The sequence below is a fragment of the Triturus cristatus genome, chromosome 5_2 (genome assembly GCF_964204655.1).
Source record: "Triturus cristatus chromosome 5_2, aTriCri1.1, whole genome shotgun sequence".
Classification (NCBI taxonomy): Eukaryota; Metazoa; Chordata; class Amphibia; order Caudata; family Salamandridae; genus Triturus; species Triturus cristatus.
Window position 1 is genome coordinate 553,397,155 of NC_140588.1, and position 23,596 is coordinate 553,420,750.

The 23,596-nt window shown below is 34.0% G+C and overlaps 12 non-coding genes across 12 annotated transcripts; 5 read left to right on the top strand and 7 right to left on the bottom strand.

Annotated features, from left to right (window-relative positions):
* Positions 1 to 2,385: 2,385 nt before the first annotated feature.
* On the top strand, positions 2,386 to 2,457 carry TRNAQ-UUG (transfer RNA glutamine (anticodon UUG)). The gene has a single exon. It is a non-coding gene; the product is annotated as a tRNA-Gln (tRNA).
* An 825-nt stretch (positions 2,458 to 3,282) lies between these two features.
* Positions 3,283 to 3,354, bottom strand: TRNAQ-CUG (transfer RNA glutamine (anticodon CUG)). Its single transcript has one exon. It is a non-coding gene; the product is annotated as a tRNA-Gln (tRNA).
* Positions 3,355 to 5,799: 2,445 nt separating this feature from the next.
* Positions 5,800 to 5,871, bottom strand: TRNAQ-CUG (transfer RNA glutamine (anticodon CUG)). Its single transcript has one exon. It is a non-coding gene; the product is annotated as a tRNA-Gln (tRNA).
* Positions 5,872 to 7,419: 1,548 nt separating this feature from the next.
* TRNAQ-UUG (transfer RNA glutamine (anticodon UUG)) lies at positions 7,420 to 7,491 on the top strand. The gene has a single exon. It is a non-coding gene; the product is annotated as a tRNA-Gln (tRNA).
* Positions 7,492 to 10,833: 3,342 nt separating this feature from the next.
* TRNAQ-CUG (transfer RNA glutamine (anticodon CUG)) lies at positions 10,834 to 10,905 on the bottom strand. Its single transcript has one exon. It is a non-coding gene; the product is annotated as a tRNA-Gln (tRNA).
* A 1,548-nt stretch (positions 10,906 to 12,453) lies between these two features.
* On the top strand, positions 12,454 to 12,525 carry TRNAQ-UUG (transfer RNA glutamine (anticodon UUG)). Its single transcript has one exon. It is a non-coding gene; the product is annotated as a tRNA-Gln (tRNA).
* Positions 12,526 to 13,350: 825 nt separating this feature from the next.
* TRNAQ-CUG (transfer RNA glutamine (anticodon CUG)) lies at positions 13,351 to 13,422 on the bottom strand. Its single transcript has one exon. It is a non-coding gene; the product is annotated as a tRNA-Gln (tRNA).
* A 2,445-nt stretch (positions 13,423 to 15,867) lies between these two features.
* Positions 15,868 to 15,939, bottom strand: TRNAQ-CUG (transfer RNA glutamine (anticodon CUG)). The gene has a single exon. It is a non-coding gene; the product is annotated as a tRNA-Gln (tRNA).
* A 1,548-nt stretch (positions 15,940 to 17,487) lies between these two features.
* On the top strand, positions 17,488 to 17,559 carry TRNAQ-UUG (transfer RNA glutamine (anticodon UUG)). Its single transcript has one exon. It is a non-coding gene; the product is annotated as a tRNA-Gln (tRNA).
* An 825-nt stretch (positions 17,560 to 18,384) lies between these two features.
* On the bottom strand, positions 18,385 to 18,456 carry TRNAQ-CUG (transfer RNA glutamine (anticodon CUG)). The gene has a single exon. It is a non-coding gene; the product is annotated as a tRNA-Gln (tRNA).
* Positions 18,457 to 21,442: 2,986 nt separating this feature from the next.
* On the bottom strand, positions 21,443 to 21,514 carry TRNAQ-CUG (transfer RNA glutamine (anticodon CUG)). The gene has a single exon. It is a non-coding gene; the product is annotated as a tRNA-Gln (tRNA).
* Positions 21,515 to 23,062: 1,548 nt separating this feature from the next.
* On the top strand, positions 23,063 to 23,134 carry TRNAQ-UUG (transfer RNA glutamine (anticodon UUG)). Its single transcript has one exon. It is a non-coding gene; the product is annotated as a tRNA-Gln (tRNA).
* The last annotated feature ends 462 nt before the right edge of the window (positions 23,135 to 23,596 follow it).

The window sequence follows — 23,596 nt, forward strand, 5'->3', positions numbered from 1 at the left end:
AATACCGGTAGGGTGAAAAATTAATTTATTAATTATACTCTAAAAGTTTACTAGATGTGAGCAAATAATAGAATTTTTACAATACCTGGAAACTAAATGGCTCAAACTAATGAGAGATTTTACAAACTCACTCTGGTTTCTCAAACTCATCACAGGGGCCTGATGCACGACATTACTTTTTAAAATCTTACTGTTATTGATAAGGGGAACAAGGAACTTTTTAATTGCAAAGCATTCATTAAAACAAAACTTGAGGAGTCAAACTTTGTATTACGGGGACCGAAGATGTGCAGTTTGAATAATAATCCTGAAATTCAGACGTACAAAGATTTTACACACTGATTTTCAACAGTAAATCCACAACCAATAAAGTTGAATCTTTTGAAAGAAATGTCAAAGGTGTGAATCTGAAATTCACTTTCAAAGAAATTCACAATGAAATGCACTGTGTAAGTCCAGCATGTTGTCAGCTAAGAAATCAGCAAAAATGAACTATCTCATTACTGGCCATATAGATGAGAAAGGAAAATAAACTCATGTTTACAATGTGGATGTGAAAGAACAGTTTCTAGGTTCAGCTTCAATATTTATGTTTATGAATAATTGATATGTTCATATTGTCTAACAGCTATCTAGATGGATAAAGCTATGTATGCATCTATACATACTTATGCGTTCATACGCATCAGTATAAAACATTGATATTAGGTTTTTTCTAGACCAAATTCTAAAAAATGAGTTAAACATTGAATCTCATAATTGTAGTAGGTCCCACCGAGATTTGAACTTGGATCGCTGGATTCAGAGTCCAGTGTGCTAACCATTACACCATGGAACCCTCTCACACAAGAGTGCCTTTTCCATTGAGACAAAAGAGAGCGCATCAGTGATGTCCTTCTCTTATATTGATAAAAAGATATCTCATTTGAATGGTCATAGTGGATAGAGATTTAATGTGATTTGATTCTTTTCAGCTATATTCTCTATAAAAGTGTTAAATATTCAAATGTTTATCTGAATATAAAAGTTATATCACAATGTTCATCTTTGCCTGTAGCATAATAAAACAGTCTACATTTCCAGACTACTGAAGCAATGTCTCTGTCTCCTGCATGGGTGGCTCGATAGAGCAATGGTTGGCAATTTGGACTTTGCATCCAATGATCCGATTTGAAACCTTGGAGGGACTTTTTTTATTACTCTTGAGCTTTTCCATTTCTTCATCTTTGTTCATTGATAGCTCAAATCCAACACCAGTAGGTTGAAAGAGTCAATTATTGAATGCTTTCAAAATGTCCATCAGCTTGAACAAGTTACATCAATACAAACTTTACAATACTTTGACATCAAATTTCTTCACAAAGTAGTTAGCCATTATAAAATCATATCCTGATTTTCTCAAACGCATTTCAGACGGGTTATTCACAGCATCACTTTTTTAAGCTTTCCCGCTATTGATAAGGCGAAAATAGCACATTTTGAATGAGAAGTTTTCTTCAATCAAACATAGAGGAACCCAAATGATGATCTCATTCAGCTAGTAAAATGTTGTTTTATATTAGTATGGAAATCGTGAAAAGAAAATGTTTTTCATGCTGATTTACAACAGTTGATCTCCAATCGTAAAATATAAGCTTTTGGTCGGAGGCATGACAGGTACTGATCAAATTCTCATTTTTGAACTTCATTCAGAAATCATATGATATGCTTTGTATACATCAACTGTATTGTTGGATCAATAATGAGTAAAAAGTGACTATCTCAATTTCAGGACATATAAAAGAGAAAGAAGTAGAAACTCATGTTTCAAATGCTGAGAGGCAACAACTGTTCATGATTTTCACCTCCACTAATTATATTTATTTTTATAATCTATATGTTTATATGTTCCTATAAATATACAGAGACATATAGCTATATATACAGAGATACATATGTACAGGTTGATTTTTACATGTTTATAAGTAAATGTGATGTTGTTCCAAATAAAACTTTTAAGAACTGAATGGAAAAGAAAATTGTAATGTTCAGATAAGTCCCACTGAAATTTGTACTCAGATCCCTGTTTTCAGAGTCCAGAGTGCTAACCACGACACCATCCACCCTCCCGTACCAGGGTGAGCTTTCCATTTTGACAGAAGAGATTTGCCTCAGGGGGCAACTTATCTTTCATTGAAAAATATTATCTCACATAAAAACCACTGTTCAACAGAGTTATAACGTTATTTGAGTCTTTTGGGCAACATCCTTCCCCAACATAGTTCAATATGCAAAAGTTTACCAGAATAGGAAAGCAATCCAATTCAGTTTCTCTTTGACAGTAGAATATTAAAAACTTTGACATTTCCACATTGCTGCAGCAGTTTGCACTCCTTTCCCATGGGAGGTTCCATGGTGTAATGGTTAGCACTTTGGACTTTGAATCCAATGATCCGAGTTCAAATCTCGGTGGGACCATTTTATGACTCTTGACCAAATCATTTTCTTTCAAGTGTATTCATTAATATCACATATCTAATACCGGTAGGGTGAAAAATTAATTTATTGATTATACTCTAAAAGTTTACTAGATGTGAGCAAATTATAGAATTTTTACAATACCTGGAAACTAAATGGCTCAAACTAATGAGAGATTTTACAAACTCACTCTGGTTTCTCAAACTCATCACAGGGGCCTGATGCACGACATTACTTTTTAAAATCTTACTGTTATTGATAAGGGGAACAAGGAACTTTTTAATTGCAAAGCATTCATTAAAACAAAACTTGAGGAGTCAAACTTTGTATTACGGGGACCGAAGATGTGCAGTTTGAATAATAATCTTGAAATTCAGACGTACAAAGATTTTACACACTGATTTTCAACAGTAAATCCACAACCAATAAAGTTGAATCTTTTGAAAGACATGTCAAAGGTGTGAATCTGAAATTCACTTTCAAAGAAATTCACAATGAAATGCACTGTGTAAGTCCAGCATGTTGTCAGCTAAGAAATCAGCAAAAATGAACTATCTCATTACTGGCCATATAGATGAGAAAGGAAAATAAACTCATGTTTACAATGTGGATGTGAAAGAACAGTTTCTAGGTTCAGCTTCAATATTTATGTTTATGAATAATTGATATGTTCATATTGTCTAACAGCTATCTAGATGGATAAAGCTATGTATGCATCTATACATACTTATGCGTTCATACGCATCAGTATAAAACATTGATATTAGGTTTTTTCTAGACCAAATTCTAAAAAATGAGTTAAACAGTGAATATCATAATTGTAGTAGGTCCCACCGAGATTTGAACTCGGATCGCTGGATTCAGAGTCCAGAGTGCTAACCATTACACCATGGAACCCTCTCACACAAGAGTGCCTTTTCCATTGAGACAAAAGAGAGCGCATCAGTGATGTCCTTCTCTTATATTGATAAAAAGATATCTCGTTTGAATGGTCATAGTGGATAGAGATTTAATGTGATTTGATTCTTTTCAGCTATATTCTCTATAAAAGTGTTAAATATTCAAATGTTTATCTGAATATAAAAGTTATATCACAATGTTCATCTTTGCCTGTAGCATAATAAAACAGTCTACATTTCCAGACTACTGAAGCAATGTCTCTGTCTCCTGCATGGGTGGCTCGATAGAGCAATGGTTGGCAATTTGGACTTTGCATCCAATGATCCGATTTGAAACCTTGGAGGGACTTTTTTTATTACTCTTGAGCTTTTCCATTTCTTCATCTTTGTTCATTGATAGCTCAAATCCAACACCAGTAGGTTGAAAGAGTCAATTATTGAATGCTTTCAAAATGTCCATCAGCTTGAACAAGTTACATCAATACAAACTTTACAATACTTTGACATCAAATTTCTTCACAAAGTAGTTAGCCATTATAAAATCATATCCTGATTTTCTCAAACGCATTTCAGACGGGTGATTCACAGCATCACTTTTTTAAGCTTTCCCACTATTGATAAGGCGAAAATAGCACATTTTGAATGAGAAGTTTTCTTCAATCAAACATAGAGGAACCCAAATGATGATCTCATTCAGCTAGTAAAAATGTTGTTTTATATTAGTATGGAAATCGTGAAAAGAAAATGTTTTTCATGCTGATTTACAACAGTTGATCTCCAATCGTAAAATATAAGCTTTTGGTCGGAGGCATGACAGGTACTGATCAAATTCTCATTTTTGAACTTCATTCACAAATAATATGATATGCTTTGTATACATCAACTGTATTGTTGGATCAATAATGAGTAAAAATTGACTATCTCAATTTCAGGACATATAAAAGAGAAAGAAGTAGAAACTCATGTTTCAAATGCTGAGAGGCAACAACTGTTCATGATTTTCACCTCCACTAATTATATTTATTTTTATAATCTATATGTTTATATGTTCCTATAAATATACAGAGACATATAGCTATATATACAGAGATACATATGTACAGGTTGATTTTTACATGTTTATAAGTAAATGTGATGTTGTTCCAAATAAAACTTTTAAGAACTGAATGGAAAAGAAAATTGTAATGTTCAGATAAGTCCCACTGAAATTTGTACTCAGATCCCTGTTTTCAGAGTCCAGAGTGCTAACCACGACACCATCCACCCTCCCGTACCAGGGTGAGCTTTCCATTTTGACAGAAGAGATTTGCCTCAGGGGGCAACTTATCTTTCATTGAAAAATATTATCTCACATAAAAACCACTGTTCAACAGAGTTATAACGTTATTTGAGTCTTTTGGGCAACATCCTTCCCCAACATAGTTCAATATGCAAAAGTTTACCAGAATAGGAAAGCAATCCAATTCAGTTTCTCTTTGACTGTAGAATATTAAAAACTTTGACATTTCCACATTGCTGCAGCAGTTTGCACTCCTTTCCCATGGGAGGTTCCATGGTGTAATGGTTAGCACTTTGGACTTTGAATCCAATGATCAGAGTTCAAATCTCGGTGGGACCATTTTATGACTCTTGACCAAATCATTTTCTTTCAAGTGTATTCATTAATATCACATATCTAATACCGGTAGGGTGAAAAATTAATTTATTGATTATACTCTAAAAGTTTACTAGATGTGAGCAAATAATAGAATTTTTACAATACCTGGAAACTAAATGGCTCAAAATAATGAGAGATTTTACAAACTCACTCTGGTTCCTCAAACTCATCACAGGGGCCTGATGCACGACATTACTTTTTAAAATCTTACTGTTATTGATAAGGGGAACAAGGAACTTTTTAATTGCAAAGCATTCATTAAAACAAAACTTGAGGAGCCAAACTTTGTATTACGGTGACCGAAGATGTGCAGTTTGAATAATAATCTTGAAATTCAGACGTACAAAGATTTTACACACTGATTTTCAACAGTAATTCCACAACCAATAAAGTTGAATCTTTTGAAAGACATGTCAAAGGTGTGAATCTGAAATTCACTTTCAAAGAAATTCACAATGAAATGCACTGTGTAAGTCCAGCATGTTGTCAGTTAAGAAATCAGCAAAAATGAACTATCTCATTACTGGCCATATAGATGAGAAAGGAAAATAAACTCATGTTTACAATGTGGATGTGAAAGAACAGTTTCTAGGTTCAGCTTCAATATTTATGTTTATGAATAATTGATATGTTCATATTGTCTAACAGCTATCTAGATGGATAAAGCTATGTATGCATCTATACATACTTATGCGTTCATACGCATCAGTATAAAACATTGATATTAGGTTTTTTCTAGACCAAATTCTAAAAAATGAGTTAAACAGTGAATATCATAATTGTAGTAGGTCCCACCGAGATTTGAACTCGGATCGCTGGATTCAGAGTCCAGAGTGCTAACCATTACACCATGGAACCCTCTCACACAAGAGTGCCTTTTCCATTGAGACAAAAGAGAGCGCATCAGTGATGTCCTTCTCTTATATTGATAAAAAGATATCTCGTTTGAATGGTCATAGTGGATAGAGATTTAATGTGATTTGATTCTTTTCAGCTATATTCTCTATAAAAGTGTTAAATATTCAAATGTTTATCTGAATATAAAAGTTATATCACAATGTTCATCTTTGCCTGTAGCATAATAAAACAGTCTACATTTCCAGACTACTGAAGCAATGTCTCTGTCTCCTGCATGGGTGGCTCGATAGAGCAATGGTTGGCAATTTGGACTTTGCATCCAATGATCCGATTTGAAACCTTGGAGGGACTTTTTTTATTACTCTTGAGCTTTTCCATTTCTTCATCTTTGTTCATTGATAGCTCAAATCCAACACCAGTAGGTTGAAAGAGTCAATTATTGAATGCTTTCAAAATGTCCATCAGCTTGAACAAGTTACATCAATACAAACTTTACAATACTTTGACATCAAATTTCTTCACAAAGTAGTTAGCCATTATAAAATCATATCCTGATTTTCTCAAACGCATTTCAGACGGGTGATTCACAGCATCACTTTTTTAAGCTTTCCCACTATTGATAAGGCGAAAATAGCACATTTTGAATGAGAAGTTTTCTTCAATCAAACATAGAGGAACCCAAATGATGATCTCATTCAGCTAGTAAAAATGTTGTTTTATATTAGTATGGAAATCGTGAAAAGAAAATGTTTTTCATGCTGATTTACAACAGTTGATCTCCAATCGTAAAATATAAGCTTTTGGTCGGAGGCATGACAGGTACTGATCAAATTCTCATTTTTGAACTTCATTCACAAATAATATGATATGCTTTGTATACATCAACTGTATTGTTGGATCAATAATGAGTAAAAATTGACTATCTCAATTTCAGGACATATAAAAGAGAAAGAAGTAGAAACTCATGTTTCAAATGCTGAGAGGCAACAACTGTTCATGATTTTCACCTCCACTAATTATATTTATTTTTATAATCTATATGTTTATATGTTCCTATAAATATACAGAGACATATAGCTATATATACAGAGATACATATGTACAGGTTGATTTTTACATGTTTATAAGTAAATGTGATGTTGTTCCAAATAAAACTTTTAAGAACTGAATGGAAAAGAAAATTGTAATGTTCAGATAAGTCCCACTGAAATTTGTACTCAGATCCCTGTTTTCAGAGTCCAGAGTGCTAACCACGACACCATCCACCCTCCCGTACCAGGGTGAGCTTTCCATTTTGACAGAAGAGATTTGCCTCAGGGGGCAACTTATCTTTCATTGAAAAATATTATCTCACATAAAAACCACTGTTCAACAGAGTTATAACGTTATTTGAGTCTTTTGGGCAACATCCTTCCCCAACATAGTTCAATATGCAAAAGTTTACCAGAATAGGAAAGCAATCCAATTCAGTTTCTCTTTGACTGTAGAATATTAAAAACTTTGACATTTCCACATTGCTGCAGCAGTTTGCACTCCTTTCCCATGGGAGGTTCCATGGTGTAATGGTTAGCACTTTGGACTTTGAATCCAATGATCCGAGTTCAAATCTCGGTGGGACCATTTTATGACTCTTGACCAAATCATTTTCTTTCAAGTGTATTCATTAATATCACATATCTAATACCGGTAGGGTGAAAAATTAATTTATTGATTATACTCTAAAAGTTTACTAGATGTGAGCAAATTATAGAATTTTTACAATACCTGGAAACTAAATGGCTCAAACTAATGAGAGATTTTACAAACTCACTCTGGTTTCTCAAACTCATCACAGGGGCCTGATGCACGACATTACTTTTTAAAATCTTACTGTTATTGATAAGGGGAACAAGGAACTTTTTAATTGCAAAGCATTCATTAAAACAAAACTTGAGGAGTCAAACTTTGTATTACGGGGACCGAAGATGTGCAGTTTGAATAATAATCTTGAAATTCAGACGTACAAAGATTTTACACACTGATTTTCAACAGTAAATCCACAACCAATAAAGTTGAATCTTTTGAAAGAAATGTCAAAGGTGTGAATCTGAAATTCACTTTCAAAGAAATTCACAATGAAATGCACTGTGTAAGTCCAGCATGTTGTCAGCTAAGAAATCAGCAAAAATGAACTATCTCATTACTGGCCATATAGATGAGAAAGGAAAATAAACTCATGTTTACAATGTGGATGTGAAAGAACAGTTTCTAGGTTCAGCTTCAATATTTATGTTTATGAATAATTGATATGTTCATATTGTCTAACAGCTATCTAGATGGATAAAGCTATGTATGCATCTATACATACTTATGCGTTCATACGCATCAGTATAAAACATTGATATTAGGTTTTTTCTAGACCAAATTCTAAAAAATGAGTTAAACAGTGAATCTCATAATTGTAGTAGGTCCCACCGAGATTTGAACTTGGATCGCTGGATTCAGAGTCCAGTGTGCTAACCATTACACCATGGAACCCTCTCACACAAGAGTGCCTTTTCCATTGAGACAAAAGAGAGCGCATCAGTGATGTCCTTCTCTTATATTGATAAAAAGATATCTCATTTGAATGGTCATAGTGGATAGAGATTTAATGTGATTTGATTCTTTTCAGCTATATTCTCTATAAAAGTGTTAAATATTCAAATGTTTATCTGAATATAAAAGTTATATCACAATGTTCATCTTTGCCTGTAGCATAATAAAACAGTCTACATTTCCAGACTACTGAAGCAATGTCTCTGTCTCCTGCATGGGTGGCTCGATAGAGCAATGGTTGGCAATTTGGACTTTGCATCCAATGATCCGATTTGAAACCTTGGAGGGACTTTTTTTATTACTCTTGAGCTTTTCCATTTCTTCATCTTTGTTCATTGATAGCTCAAATCCAACACCAGTAGGTTGAAAGAGTCAATTATTGAATGCTTTCAAAATGTCCATCAGCTTGAACAAGTTACATCAATACAAACTTTACAATACTTTGACATCAAATTTCTTCACAAAGTAGTTAGCCATTATAAAATCATATCCTGATTTTCTCAAACGCATTTCAGACGGGTGATTCACAGCATCACTTTTTTATGCTTTCCCGCTATTGATAAGGCGAAAATAGCACATTTTGAATGAGAAGTTTTCTTCAATCAAACATAGAGGAACCCAAATGATGATCTCATTCAACTAGTAAAAATGTTGTTTTATATTAGTATGGAAATCGTGAAAAGAAAATGTTTTTCATGCTGATTTACAACAGTTGATCTCCAATCGTAAAATATAAGCTTTTGGTCGGAGGCATGACAGGTACTGATCAAATTCTCATTTTTGAACTTCATTCACAAATCATATGATATGCTTTGTATACATCAACTGTATTGTTGGATCAATACTGAGTAAAAAGTGACTATCTCAATTTCAGGACATATAAAAGAGAAAGAAGTAGAAACTCATGTTTCAAATGCTGAGAGGCAACAACTGTTCATGATTTTCACCTCCACTAATTATATTTATTTTTATAATCTATATGTTTATATGTTCCTATAAATATACAGAGACATATAGCTATATATACAGAGATACATATGTACAGGTTGATTTTTACATGTTTATAAGTAAATGTGATGTTGTTCCAAATAAAACTTTTAAGAACTGAATGGAAAAGAAAATTGTAATGTTCAGATAAGTCCCACTGAAATTTGTACTCAGATCCCTGTTTTCAGAGTCCAGAGTGCTAACCACGACACCATCCACCCTCCCGTACCAGGGTGAGCTTTCCATTTTGACAGAAGAGATTTGCCTCAGGGGGCAACTTATCTTTCATTGAAAAATATTATCTCACATAAAAACCACTGTTCAACAGAGTTATAACGTTATTTGAGTCTTTTGGGCAACATCCTTCCCCAACATAGTTCAATATGCAAAAGTTTACCAGAATAGGAAAGCAATCCAATTCAGTTTCTCTTTGACAGTAGAATATTAAAAACTTTGACATTTCCACATTGCTGCAGCAGTTTGCACTCCTTTCACATGGGAGGTTCCATGGTGTAATGGTTAGCACTTTGGACTTTGAATCCAATGATCCGAGTTCAAATCTCGGTGTGACCATTTTATGACTCTTGACCAAATCATTTTCTTTCAAGTGTATTCATTAATATCACATATCTAATACCGGTAGGGTGAAAAATTAATTTATTGATTATACTCTAAAAGTTTACTAGATGTGAGCAAATTATAGAATTTTTACAATACCTGGAAACTAAATGGCTCAAACTAATGAGAGATTTTACAAACTCACTCTGGTTTCTCAAACTCATCACAGGGGCCTGATGCACGACATTACTTTTTAAAATCTTACTGTTATTGATAAGGGGAACAAGGAACTTTTTAATTGCAAAGCATTCATTAAAACAAAACTTGAGGAGTCAAACTTTGTATTACGGGGACCGAAGATGTGCAGTTTGAATAATAATCTTGAAATTCAGACGTACAAAGATTTTACACACTGATTTTCAACAGTAAATCCACAACCAATAAAGTTGAATCTTTTGAAAGACATGTCAAAGGTGTGAATCTGAAATTCACTTTCAAAGAAATTCACAATGAAATGCACTGTGTAAGTCCAGCATGTTGTCAGCTAAGAAATCAGCAAAAATGAACTATCTCATTACTGGCCATATAGATGAGAAAGGAAAATAAACTCATGTTTACAATGTGGATGTGAAAGAACAGTTTCTAGGTTCAGCTTCAATATTTATGTTTATGAATAATTGATATGTTCATATTGTCTAACAGCTATCTAGATGGATAAAGCTATGTATGCATCTATACATACTTATGCGTTCATACGCATCAGTATAAAACATTGACATTAGGTTTTTTCTAGACCAAATTCTAAAAAATGAGTTAAACAGTGAATCTCATAATTGTAGTAGGTCCCACCGAGATTTGAACTCGGATCGCTGGATTCAGAGTCCAGTGTGCTAACCATTACACCATGGAACCCTCTCACACAAGAGTGCCTTTTCCATTGAGACAAAAGAGAGCGCATCAGTGATGTCCTTCTCTTATATTGATAAAAAGATATCTCGTTTGAATGGTCATAGTGGATAGAGATTTAATGTGATTTGATTCTTTTCAGCTATATTCTCTATAAAAGTGTTAAATATTCAAATGTTTATCTGAATATAAAAGTTATATCACAATGTTCATCTTTGCCTGTAGCATAATAAAACAGTCTACATTTCCAGACTACTGAAGCAATGTCTCTGTCTCCTGCATGGGTGGCTCGATAGAGCAATGGTTGGCAATTTGGACTTTGCATCCAATGATCCGATTTGAAACCTTGGAGGGACTTTTTTTATTACTCTTGAGCTTTTCCATTTCTTCATCTTTGTTCATTGATAGCTCAAATCCAACACCAGTAGGTTGAAAGAGTCAATTATTGAATGCTTTCAAAATGTCCATCAGCTTGAACAAGTTACATCAATACAAACTTTACAATACTTTGACATCAAATTTCTTCACAAAGTAGTTAGCCATTATAAAATCATATCCTGATTTTCTCAAACGCATTTCAGACGGGTGATTCACAGCATCACTTTTTTAAGCTTTCCCACTATTGATAAGGCGAAAATAGCACATTTTGAATGAGAAGTTTTCTTCAATCAAACATAGAGGAACCCAAATGATGATCTCATTCAGCTAGTAAAAATGTTGTTTTATATTAGTATGGAAATCGTGAAAAGAAAATGTTTTTCATGCTGATTTACAACAGTTGATCTCCAATCGTAAAATATAAGCTTTTGGTCGGAGGCATGACAGGTACTGATCAAATTCTCATTTTTGAACTTCATTCACAAATCATATGATATGCTTTGTATACATCAACTGTATTGTTGGATCAATAATGAGTAAAAAGTGACTATCTCAATTTCAGGACATATAAAAGAGAAAGAAGTAGAAACTCATGTTTCAAATGCTGAGAGGCAACAACTGTTCATGATTTTCACCTCCACTAATTATATTTATTTTTATAATCTATATGTTTATATGTTCCTATAAATATACAGAGACATATAGCTATATATACAGAGATACATATGTACAGGTTGATTTTTACATGTTTATAAGTAAATGTGATGTTGTTCCACATAAAACTTTTAAGAACTGAATGGAAAAGAAAATTGTAATGTTCAGATAAGTCCCACTGAAATTTGTACTCAGATCCCTGTTTTCAGAGTCCAGAGTGCTAACCACGACACCATCCACCCTCCCGTACCAGGGTGAGCTTTCCATTTTGACAGAAGAGATTTGCCTCAGGGGGCAACTTATCTTTCATTGAAAAATATTATCTCACATAAAAACCACTGTTCAACAGAGTTATAACGTTATTTGAGTCTTTTGGGCAACATCCTTCCCCAACATAGTTCAATATGCAAAAGTTTACCAGAATAGGAAAGCAATCCAATTCAGTTTCTCTTTGACAGTAGAATATTAAAAACTTTGACATTTCCACATTGCTGCAGCAGTTTGCACTCCTTTCACATGGGAGGTTCCATGGTGTAATGGTTAGCACTTTGGACTTTGAATCCAATGATCCGAGTTCAAATCTCGGTGGGACCATTTTATGACTCTTGACCAAATCATTTTCTTTCAAGTGTATTCATTAATATCACATATCTAATACCGGTAGGGTGAAAAATTAATTTTTTGATTATACTCTAAAAGTTTACTAGATGTGAGCAAATAATAGAATTTTTACAATAACTGGAAACTAAATGGCTCAAAATAATGAGAGATTTTACAAACTCACTCTGGTTTCTCAAACTCATCACAGGGGCCTGATGCACGACATTACTTTTTAAAATCTTACTGTTATTGATAAGGGGAACAAGGAACTTTTTAATTGCAAAGCATTCATTAAAACAAAACTTGAGGAGTCAAACTTTGTATTACGGGGACCGAAGATGTGCAGTTTGAATAATAATCTTGAAATTCAGACGTACAAAGATTTTACACACTGATTTTCAACAGTAAATCCACAACCAATAAAGTTGAATCTTTTGAAAGAAATGTCAAAGGTGTGAATCTGAAATTCACTTTCAAAGAAATTCACAATGAAATGCACTGTGTAAGTCCAGCATGTTGTCAGCTAAGAAATCAGCAAAAATGAACTATCTCATTACTGGCCATATAGATGAGAAAGGAAAATAAACTCATGTTTACAATGTGGATGTGAAAGAACAGTTTCTAGGTTCAGCTTCAATATTTATGTTTATGAATAATTGATATGTTCATATTGTCTAACAGCTATCTAGATGGATAAAGCTATGTATGCATCTATACATACTTATGCGTTCATACGCATCAGTATAAAACATTGATATTAGGTTTTTTCTAGACCAAATTCTAAAAAATGAGTTAAACAGTGAATCTCATAATTGTAGTAGGTCCCACCGAGATTTGAACTCGGATCGCTGGATTCAGAGTCCAGAGTGCTAACCATTACACCATGGAACCCTCTCACACAAGAGTGCCTTTTCCATTGAGACAAAAGAGAGCGCATCAGTGATGTCCTTCTCTTATATTGATAAAAAGATATCTCATTTGAATGGTCATAGTGGATAGAGATTTAATGTGATTTGATTCTTTTCAGCTATATTCTCTATAAAAGTGTTAAATATTCAAATGTTTATCTGAATATAAAAGTTATATCACAATGTTCATCTTTGCCTGTAGCATAATAAAACAGTCTACATTTCCAGACTACTGAAGCAATGTCTCTGTCTCCTGCATGGGTGGCTCGATAGAGCAATGGTTGGCAATTTGGACTTTGCATCCAATGATCCGATTTGAAACCTTGGAGGGACTTTTTTTATTACTCTTGAGCTTTTCCATTTCTTCATCTTTGTTCATTGATAGCTCAAATCCAACACCAGTAGGTTGAAAGAGTCAATTATTGAATGCTTTCAAAATGTCCATCAGCTTGAACAAGTTACATCAATACAAACTTTACAATACTTTGACATCAAATTTCTTCACAAAGTAGTTAGCCATTATAAAATAATATCCTGATTTTCTCAAACGCATTTCAGACGGGTGATTCACAGCATCACTTTTTTAAGCTTTCCCACTATTGATAAGGCGAAAATAGCACATTTTGAATGAGAAGTTTTCTTCAATCAAACATAGAGGAACCCAAATGATGATCTCATTCAGCTAGTAAAAATGTTGTTTTATATTAGTATGGAAATCGTGAAAAGAAAATGTTTTTCATGCTGATTTACAACAGTTGATCTCCAATCGTAAAATATAAGCTTTTGGTCGGAGGCATGACAGGTACTGATCAAATTCTCATTTTTGAACTTCATTCAGAAATCATATGATATGCTTTGTATACATCAACTGTATTGTTGGATCAATAATGAGTAAAAAGTGACTATCTCAATTTCAGGACATATAAAAGAGAAAGAAGTAGAAACTCATGTTTCAAATGCTGAGAGGCAACAACTGTTCATGATTTTCACCTCCACTAATTATATTTATTTTTATAATCTATATGTTTATATGTTCCTATAAATATACAGAGACATAAAGCTATATATACAGAGATACATATGTACAGGTTGATTTTTACATGTTTATAAGTAAATGTGATGTTGTTCCAAATAAAACTTTTAAGAACTGAATGGAAAAGAAAATTGTAATGTTCAGATAAGTCCCACTGAAATTTGTACTCAGATCCCTGTTTTCAGAGTCCAGAGTGCTAACCACGACACCATCCACCCTCCCGTACCAGGGTGAGCTTTCCATTTTGACAGAAGAGATTTGCCTCAGGGGGCAACTTATCTTTCATTGAAAAATATTATCTCACATAAAAACCACTGTTCAACAGAGTTATAACGTTATTTGAGTCTTTTGGGCAACATCCTTCCCCAACATAGTTCAATATGCAAAAGTTTACCAGAATAGGAAAGCAATCCAATTCAGTTTCTCTTTGACAGTAGAATATTAAAAACGTTGACATTTCCACATTGCTGCAGCAGTTTGCACTCCTTTCACATGGGAGGTTCCATGGTGTAATGGTTAGCACTTTGGACTTTGAATCCAATGATCCGAATTCAAATCTCGGTGGGACCATTTTATGACTCTTGACCAAATCATTTTCTTTCAAGTGTATTCATTAATATCACATATCTAATACCGGTAGGGTGAAAAATTAATGTATTGATAATACTCTAAAAATTTACTAGATGTGAGCAAATAATAGAATTTTTACAATACCTGGAAACTAAATGGCTCAAAATAATGAGAGATTTTACAAACTCACTCTGGTTTCTCAAACTCATCACAGGGGCCTGATGCACGACATTACTTTTTAAAATCTTACTGTTATTGATAAGGGGAACAAGGAACTTTTTAATTGCAAAGCATTCATTAAAACAAAACTTGAGGAGTCAAACTTTGTATTACGGGGACCGAAGATGTGCAGTTTGAATAATAATCTTGAAATTCAGACGTACAAAGATTTTACACATTGATTTTCAACAGTAAATCCACAACCAATAAAGTTGAATCTTTTGAAAGACATGTCAAAGGTGTGAATCTGAAATTCACTTTCAAAGAAATTCACAATGAAATGCACTGTGTAAGTCCAGCATGTTGTCAGCTAAGAAATCAGCAAAAATGAACTATCTCATTACTGGCCATATAGATGAGAAAGGAAAATAAACTCATGTTTACAATGTGGATGTGAAAGAACAGTTGCTAGGTTCAGCTTCAATATTTATGTTTATGAATAATTGATATGTTCATATTGTCTAACAGCTATCTAGATGGATAAAGCTATGTATGCATCTATACATACTTATGCGTTCATACGCATCAGTATAAAACATTGATATTAGGTTTTTTCTAGACCAAATTCTAAAAAATGAGTTAAACAGTGAATCTCATAATTGTAGTAGGTCCCACCGAGATTTGAACTCGGATCGCTGGATTCAGAGACCAGTGTGCTAACCATTACACCATGGAACCCTCTCACACAAGAGTGCCTTTTCCATTGAGACAAAAGAGAGCGCATCAGTGATGTCCTTCTCTTATATTGATAAAAAGATATCTCATTTGAATGGTCATAGTGGATAGAGATTTATTGTGATTTGATTCTTTTCAGCTATATTCTCTATAAAAGTGTTAAATATTCAAATGTTTATCTGAATATAAAAGTTATATCACAATGTTCATCTTTGCCTGTAGCATAATAAAACAGTCTACATTTCCAGACTACTGAAGCAATGTCTCTGTCTCCTGCATGGGTGGCTCGATAGAGCAATGGTTGGCAATTTGGACTTTGCATCCAATGATCCGATTTGAAACCTTGGAGGGACTTTTTTTATTACTCTTGAGCTTTTCCATTTCTTCATCTTTGTTCATTGATAGCTCAAATCCAACACCAGTAGGTTGAAAGAGTCAATTATTGAATGCTTTCAAAATGTCCATCAGCTTGAACAAGTTACATCAATACAAACTTTACAATACTTTGACATCAAATTTCTTCACAAAGTAGTTAGCCATTATAAAATCATATCCTGATTTTCTCAAACGCATTTCAGACGGGTGATTCACAGCATCACTTTTTTAAGCTTTCCCGCTATTGATAAGGCGAAAATAGCACATTTTGAATGAGAAGTTTTCTTCAATCAAACATAGAGGAACCCAAATGATGATCTCATTCAGCTAGTAAAAATGTTGTTTTATATTAGTATGGAAATCGTGAAAAGAAAATGTTTTTCATGCTGATTTACAACAGTTGATCTCCAATCGTAAAATATAAGCTTTTGGTCGGAGGCATGACAGGTACTGATCAAATTCTCATTTTTGAACTTCATTCAGAAATCATATGATATGCTTTGTATACATCAACTGTATTGTTGGATCAATAATGAGTAAAAAGTGACTATCTCAATTTCAGGACATATAAAAGAGAAAGAAGTAGAAACTCATGTTTCAAATGCTGAGAGGCAACAACTGTTCATGATTTTCACCTCCACTAATTATATTTATTTTTATAATCTATATGTTTATATGTTCCTATAAATATACAGAGACATATAGCTATATATACAGAGATACATATGTACAGGTTGATTTTTACATGTTTATAAGTAAATGTGATGTTGTTCCAAATAAAACTTTTAAGAACTGAATGGAAAAGAAAATTGTAATGTTCAGATAAGTCCCACTGAAATTTGTACTCAGATCCCTGTTTTCAGAGTCCAGAGTGCTAACCACGACACCATCCACCCTCCCGTACCAGGGTGAGCTTTCCATTTTGACAGAAGAGATTTGCCTCAGGGGGCAACTTATCTTTCATTGAAAAATATTATCTCACATAAAAACCACTGTTCAACAGAGTTATAACGTTATTTGAGTCTTTTGGGCAACATCCTTCCCCAACATAGTTCAATATGCAAAAGTTTACCAGAATAGGAAAGCAATCCAATTCAGTTTCTCTTTGACAGTAGAATATTAAAAACGTTGACATTTCCACATTGCTGCAGCAGTTTGCACTCCTTTCACATGGGAGGTTCCATGGTGTAATGGTTAGCACTTTGGACTTTGAATCCAATGATCCGAGTTCAAATCTCGGTGGGACCATTTTATGACTCTTGAGCAAATCATTTTCTTTCAAGTGTATTCATTAATATCACATATCTAATACCGGTAGGGTGAAAAATTAATGTATTGATTATACTCTAAAAATTTACTAGATGTGAGCAAATAATAGAATTTTTACAATACCTGGAAACTAAATGGCTCAAAATAATGAGAGATTTTACAAACTCACTCTGGTTTCTCAAACTCATCACAGGGGCCTGATGCACGACATTACTTTTTAAAATCTTACTGTTATTGATAAGGGGAACAAGGAACTTTTTAATTGCAAAGCATTCATTAAAACAAAACTTGAGGAGTCAAACTTTGTATTACGGGGACCGAAGATGTGCAGTTTGAATAATAATCTTGAAATTCAGACGTACAAAGATTTTACACATTGATTTTCAACAGTAAATCCACAACCAATAAAGTTGAATCTTTTGAAAGACATGTCAAAGGTGTGAATCTGAAATTCACTTTCAAAGAAATTCACAATGAAATGCACTGTGTAAGTCCAGCATGTTGTCAGCTAAGAAATCAGCAAAAATGAACTATCTCATTACTGGCCATATAGATGAGAAAGGAAAATAAACTCATGTTTACAATGTGGATGTGAAAGAACAGTTTCTAGGTTCAGCTTCAATATTTATGTTTATGAATAATTGATATGTTCATATTGTCTAACAGCTATCTAGATGGATAAAGCTATGTATGCATCTATACATACTTATGCGTTCATACGCATCAGTATAAAACATTGATATTAGGTTTTTTCTAGACCAAATTCTAAAAAATGAGTTAAACAGTGAATCTCATAATTGTAGTAGGTCCCACCGAGATTTGAACTCGGATCGCTGGATTCAGAGTCCAGTGTGCTAACCATTACACCATGGAACCCTCTCACACAAGAGTGCCTTTTCCATTGAGACAAAAGAGAGCGCATCAGTGATGTCCTTCTCTTATATTGATAAAAAGATATCTCATTTGAATGGTCATAGTGGATAGAGATTTATTGTGATTTGATTCTTTTCAGCTATATTCTCTATAAAAGTGTTAAATATTCAAATGTTTATCTGAATATAAAAGTTATATCACAATGTTCATCTTTGCCTGTAGCATAATAAAACAGTCTACATTTCCAGACTACTGAAGCAATGTCTCTGTCTCCTGCATGGGTGGCTCGATAGAGCAATGGTTGGCAATTTGGACTTTGCATCCAATGATCCGATTTGAAACCTTGGAGGGACTTTTTTTATTACTCTTGAGCTTTTCCATTTCTTCATCTTTGTTCATTGATAGCTCAAATCCAACACCAGTAGGTTGAAAGAGTCAATTATTGAATGCTTTCAAAATGTCCATCAGCTTGAACAAGTTACATCAATACAAACTTTACAATACTTTGACATCAAATTTCTTCACAAAGTAGTTAGCCATTATAAAATCATATCCTGATTTTCTCAAACGCATTTCAGACGGGTGATTCACAGCATCACTTTTTTAAGCTTTCCCGCTATTGATAAGGCGAAAATAGCACATTTTGAATGAGAAGTTTTCTTCAATCAAACATAGAGGAACCCAAATGATGATCTCATTCAGCTAGTAAAAATGTTGTTTTATATTAGTATGGAAATCGTGAAAAGAAAATGTTTTTCATGCTGATTTACAACAGTTGATCTCCAATCGTAAAATATAAGCTTTTGGTCGGAGGCATGACAGGTACTGATCAAATTCTCATTTTTGAACTTCATTCAGAAATCATATGATATGCTTTGTATACATCAACTGTATTGTTGGATCAATAATGAGTAAAAAGTGACTATCTCAATTTCAGGACATATAAAAGAGAAAGAAGTAGAAACTCATGTTTCAAATGCTGAGAGGCAACAACTGTTCATGATTTTCACCTCCACTAATTATATTTATTTTTATAATCTATATGTTTATATGTTCCTATAAATATACAGAGACATATAGCTATATATACAGAGATACATATGTACAGGTTGATTTTTACATGTTTATAAGTAAATGTGATGTTGTTCCAAATAAAACTTTTAAGAACTGAATGGAAAAGAAAATTGTAATGTTCAGATAAGTCCCACTGAAATTTGTACTCAGATCCCTGTTTTCAGAGTCCAGAGTGCTAACCACGACACCATCCACCCTCCCGTACCAGGGTGAGCTTTCCATTTTGACAGAAGAGATTTGCCTCAGGGGGCAACTTATCTTTCATTGAAAAATATTATCTCACATAAAAACCACTGTTCAACAGAGTTATAACGTTATTTGAGTCTTTTGGGCAACATCCTTCCCCAACATAGTTCAATATGCAAAAGTTTACCAGAATAGGAAAGCAATCCAATTCAGTTTCTCTTTGACAGTAGAATATTAAAAACGTTGACATTTCCACATTGCTGCAGCAGTTTGCACTCCTTTCACATGGGAGGTTCCATGGTGTAATGGTTAGGCCTGGGCAAAAATTTCGTTCCGTTCGCGGAAATTGCGATAATTTGACATTTTTGCGTTCCGCGGAGAGCGCGAAAATGTCAAAAATTCCGGTTTCCGCAGCTTGGCGATAATTTGTTTCTTGCTCGCGCTGTAAAATGATACATTCTCGCGCGCGCGCGATCGCCTTACCTGAATCCCTGCGTTCGCCGACAAGTTTTCTTGATCCGGTCGCGTTCTCCATGAGATGTTGTATTGTTTTTAGCCATTTGCGCTGTCTCGCGACAGTTCGCGCCCGCAGTGACGTCATGCGTCGCGCGATCACGTCTTTCTTCTCGCGATCATGCACCGCGAGAACAACTCAAAACAAGATGGCCGCGCCCGCAAGCAGCCACATGGGTAAGTTGGCGACCCGCAACCATGCAGAAAATCGCGCGAACATGCCGGAAAAAAACTTCCGCATCTTCGCGATATTTCTGCTTGTTTGCGATAATTTTAAACATTCTCGCGATAATTTGCGAAGGTTAATTCCGCAAATTCCGCCCACCCCTAGTAATGGTTAGCACTTTGGACTTTGAATCCAATGATCCGAGTTCAAATCTCGGTGGGACCATTTTATGACTCTTGACCAAATCATTTTCTTTCAAGTGTATTCATTAATATCACATATCTAATACCGGTAGGGTGAAAAATTAATGTATTGATTATACTCTAAAAATTTACTAGATGTGAGCAAATAATAGAATTTTTACAATACCTGGAAACTAAATGGCTCAAAATAATGAGAGATTTTACAAACTCACTCTGGTTTCTCAAACTCATCACAGGGGCCTGATGCACGACATTACTTTTTAAAATCTTACTGTTATTGATAAGGGGAACAAGGAACTTTTTAATTGCAAAGCATTCATTAAAACAAAACTTGAGGAGTCAAACTTTGTATTACGGGGACCGAAGATGTGCAGTTTGAATAATAATCTTGAAATTCAGACGTACAAAGATTTTACACATTGATTTTCAACAGTAAATCCACAACCAATAAAGTTGAATCTTTTGAAAGACATGTCAAAGGTGTGAATCTGAAATTCACTTTCAAAGCAATTCACAATGAAATGCACTGTGTAAGTCCAGCATGTTGTCAGCTAAGAAATCAGCAAAAATGAACTATCTCATTACTGGCCATATAGATGAGAAAGGAAAATAAACTCATGTTTACAATGTGGATGTGAAAGAACAGTTTCTAGGTTCAGCTTCAATATTTATGTTTATGAATAATTGATATGTTCATATTGTCTAACAGCTATCTAGATGGATAAAGCTATGTATGCATCTATACATACTTATGCGTTCATACGCATCAGTATAAAACATTGATATTAGGTTTTTTCTAGACCAAATTCTAAAAAATGAGTTAAACAGTGAATCTCATAATTGTAGTAGGTCCCACCGAGATTTGAACTCGGATCGCTGGATTCAGAGTCCAGTGTGCTAACCATTACACCATGGAACCCTCTCACACAAGAGTGCCTTTTCCATTGAGACAAAAGAGAGCGCATCAGTGATGTCCTTCTCTTATATTGATAAAAAGATATCTCATTTGAATGGTCATAGTGGATAGAGATTTAATGTGATTTGATTCTTTTCAGCTATATTCTCTATAAAAGTGTTAAATATTCAAATGTTTATCTGAATATAAAAGTTATATCACAATGTTCATCTTTGCCTGTAGCATAATAAAACAGTCTACATTTCCAGACTACTGAAGCAATGTCTCTGTCTCCTGCATGGGTGGCTCGATAGAGCAATGGTTGGCAATTTGGACTTTGCATCCAATGATCCGATTTGAAACCTTGGAGGGACTTTTTTTATTACTCTTGAGCTTTTCCATTTCTTCATCTTTGTTCATTGATAGCTCAAATCCAACACCAGTAGGTTGAAAGAGTCAATTATTGAATGCTTTCAAAATGTCCATCAGCTTGAACAAGTTACATCAATACAAACTTTACAATACTTTGACATCAAATTTCTTCACAAAGTAGTTAGCCATTATAAAATCATATCCTGATTTTCTCAAACGCATTTCAGACGGGTGATTCACAGCATCACTTTTTTAAGCTTTCCCACTATTGATAAGGCGAAAATAGCACATTTTGAATGAGAAGTTTTCTTCAATCAAACATAGAGGAACCCAAATGATGATCTCATTCAGCTAGTAAAAATGTTGTTTTATATTAGTATGGAAATCGTGAAAAGAAAATGTTTTTCATGCTGATTTACAACAGTTGATCTCCAATCGTAAAATATAAGCTTTTGGTCGGAGGCATGACAGGTACTGATCAAATTCTCATTTTTGAACTTCATTCACAAATCATATGATATGCTTTGTATACATCAACTGTATTGTTGGATCAATAATGAGTAAAAAGTGACTATCTCAATTTCAGGACATATAAAAGAGAAAGAAGTAGAAACTCATGTTTCAAATGCTGAGAGGCAACAACTGTTCATGATTTTCACCTCCACTAATTATATTTATTTTTATAATCTATATGTTTATATGTTCCTATAAATATACAGAGACATATAGCTATATATACAGAGATACATATGTACAGGTTGATTTTTACATGTTTATAAGTAAATGTGATGTTGTTCCACATAAAACTTTTAAGAACTGAATGGAAAAGAAAATTGTAATGTTCAGATAAGTCCCACTGAAATTTGTACTCAGATCCCTGTTTTCAGAGTCCAGAGTGCTAACCACGACACCATCCACCCTCCCGTACCAGGGTGAGCTTTCCATTTTGACAGAAGAGATTTGCCTCAGGGGGCAACTTATCTTTCATTGAAAAATATTATCTCACATAAAAACCACTGTTCAACAGAGTTATAACGTTATTTGAGTCTTTTGGGCAACATCCTTCCCCAACATAGTTCAATATGCAAAAGTTTACCAGAATAGGAAAGCAATCCAATTCAGTTTCTCTTTGACAGTAGAATATTAAAAACTTTGACATTTCCACATTGCTGCAGCAGTTTGCACTCCTTTCACATGGGAGGTTCCATGGTGTAATGGTTAGCACTTTGGACTTTGAATCCAATGATCCGAGTTCAAATCTCGGTGGGACCATTTTATGACTCTTGACCAAATCATTTTCTTTCAAGTGTATTCATTAATATCACATATCTAATACCGGTAGGGTGAAAAATTAATTTTTTGATTATACTCTAAAAGTTTACTAGATGTGAGCAAATAATAGAATTTTTACAATACCTGGAAACTAAATGGCTCAAAATAATGAGAGATTTTACAAACTCACTCTGGTTTCTCAAACTCATCACAGGGGCCTGATGCACGACATTACTTTTTAAAATCTTACTGTTATTGATAAGGGGAACAAGGAACTTTTTAATTGCAAAGCATTCATTAAAACAAAACTTGAGGAGTCAAACTTTGTATTACGGGGACCGAAGATGTGCAGTTTGAATAATAATCTTGAAATTCAGACGTACAAAGATTTTACACACTGATTTTCAACAGTAAATCCACAACCAATAAAGTTGAATCTTTTGAAAGAAATGTCAAAGGTGT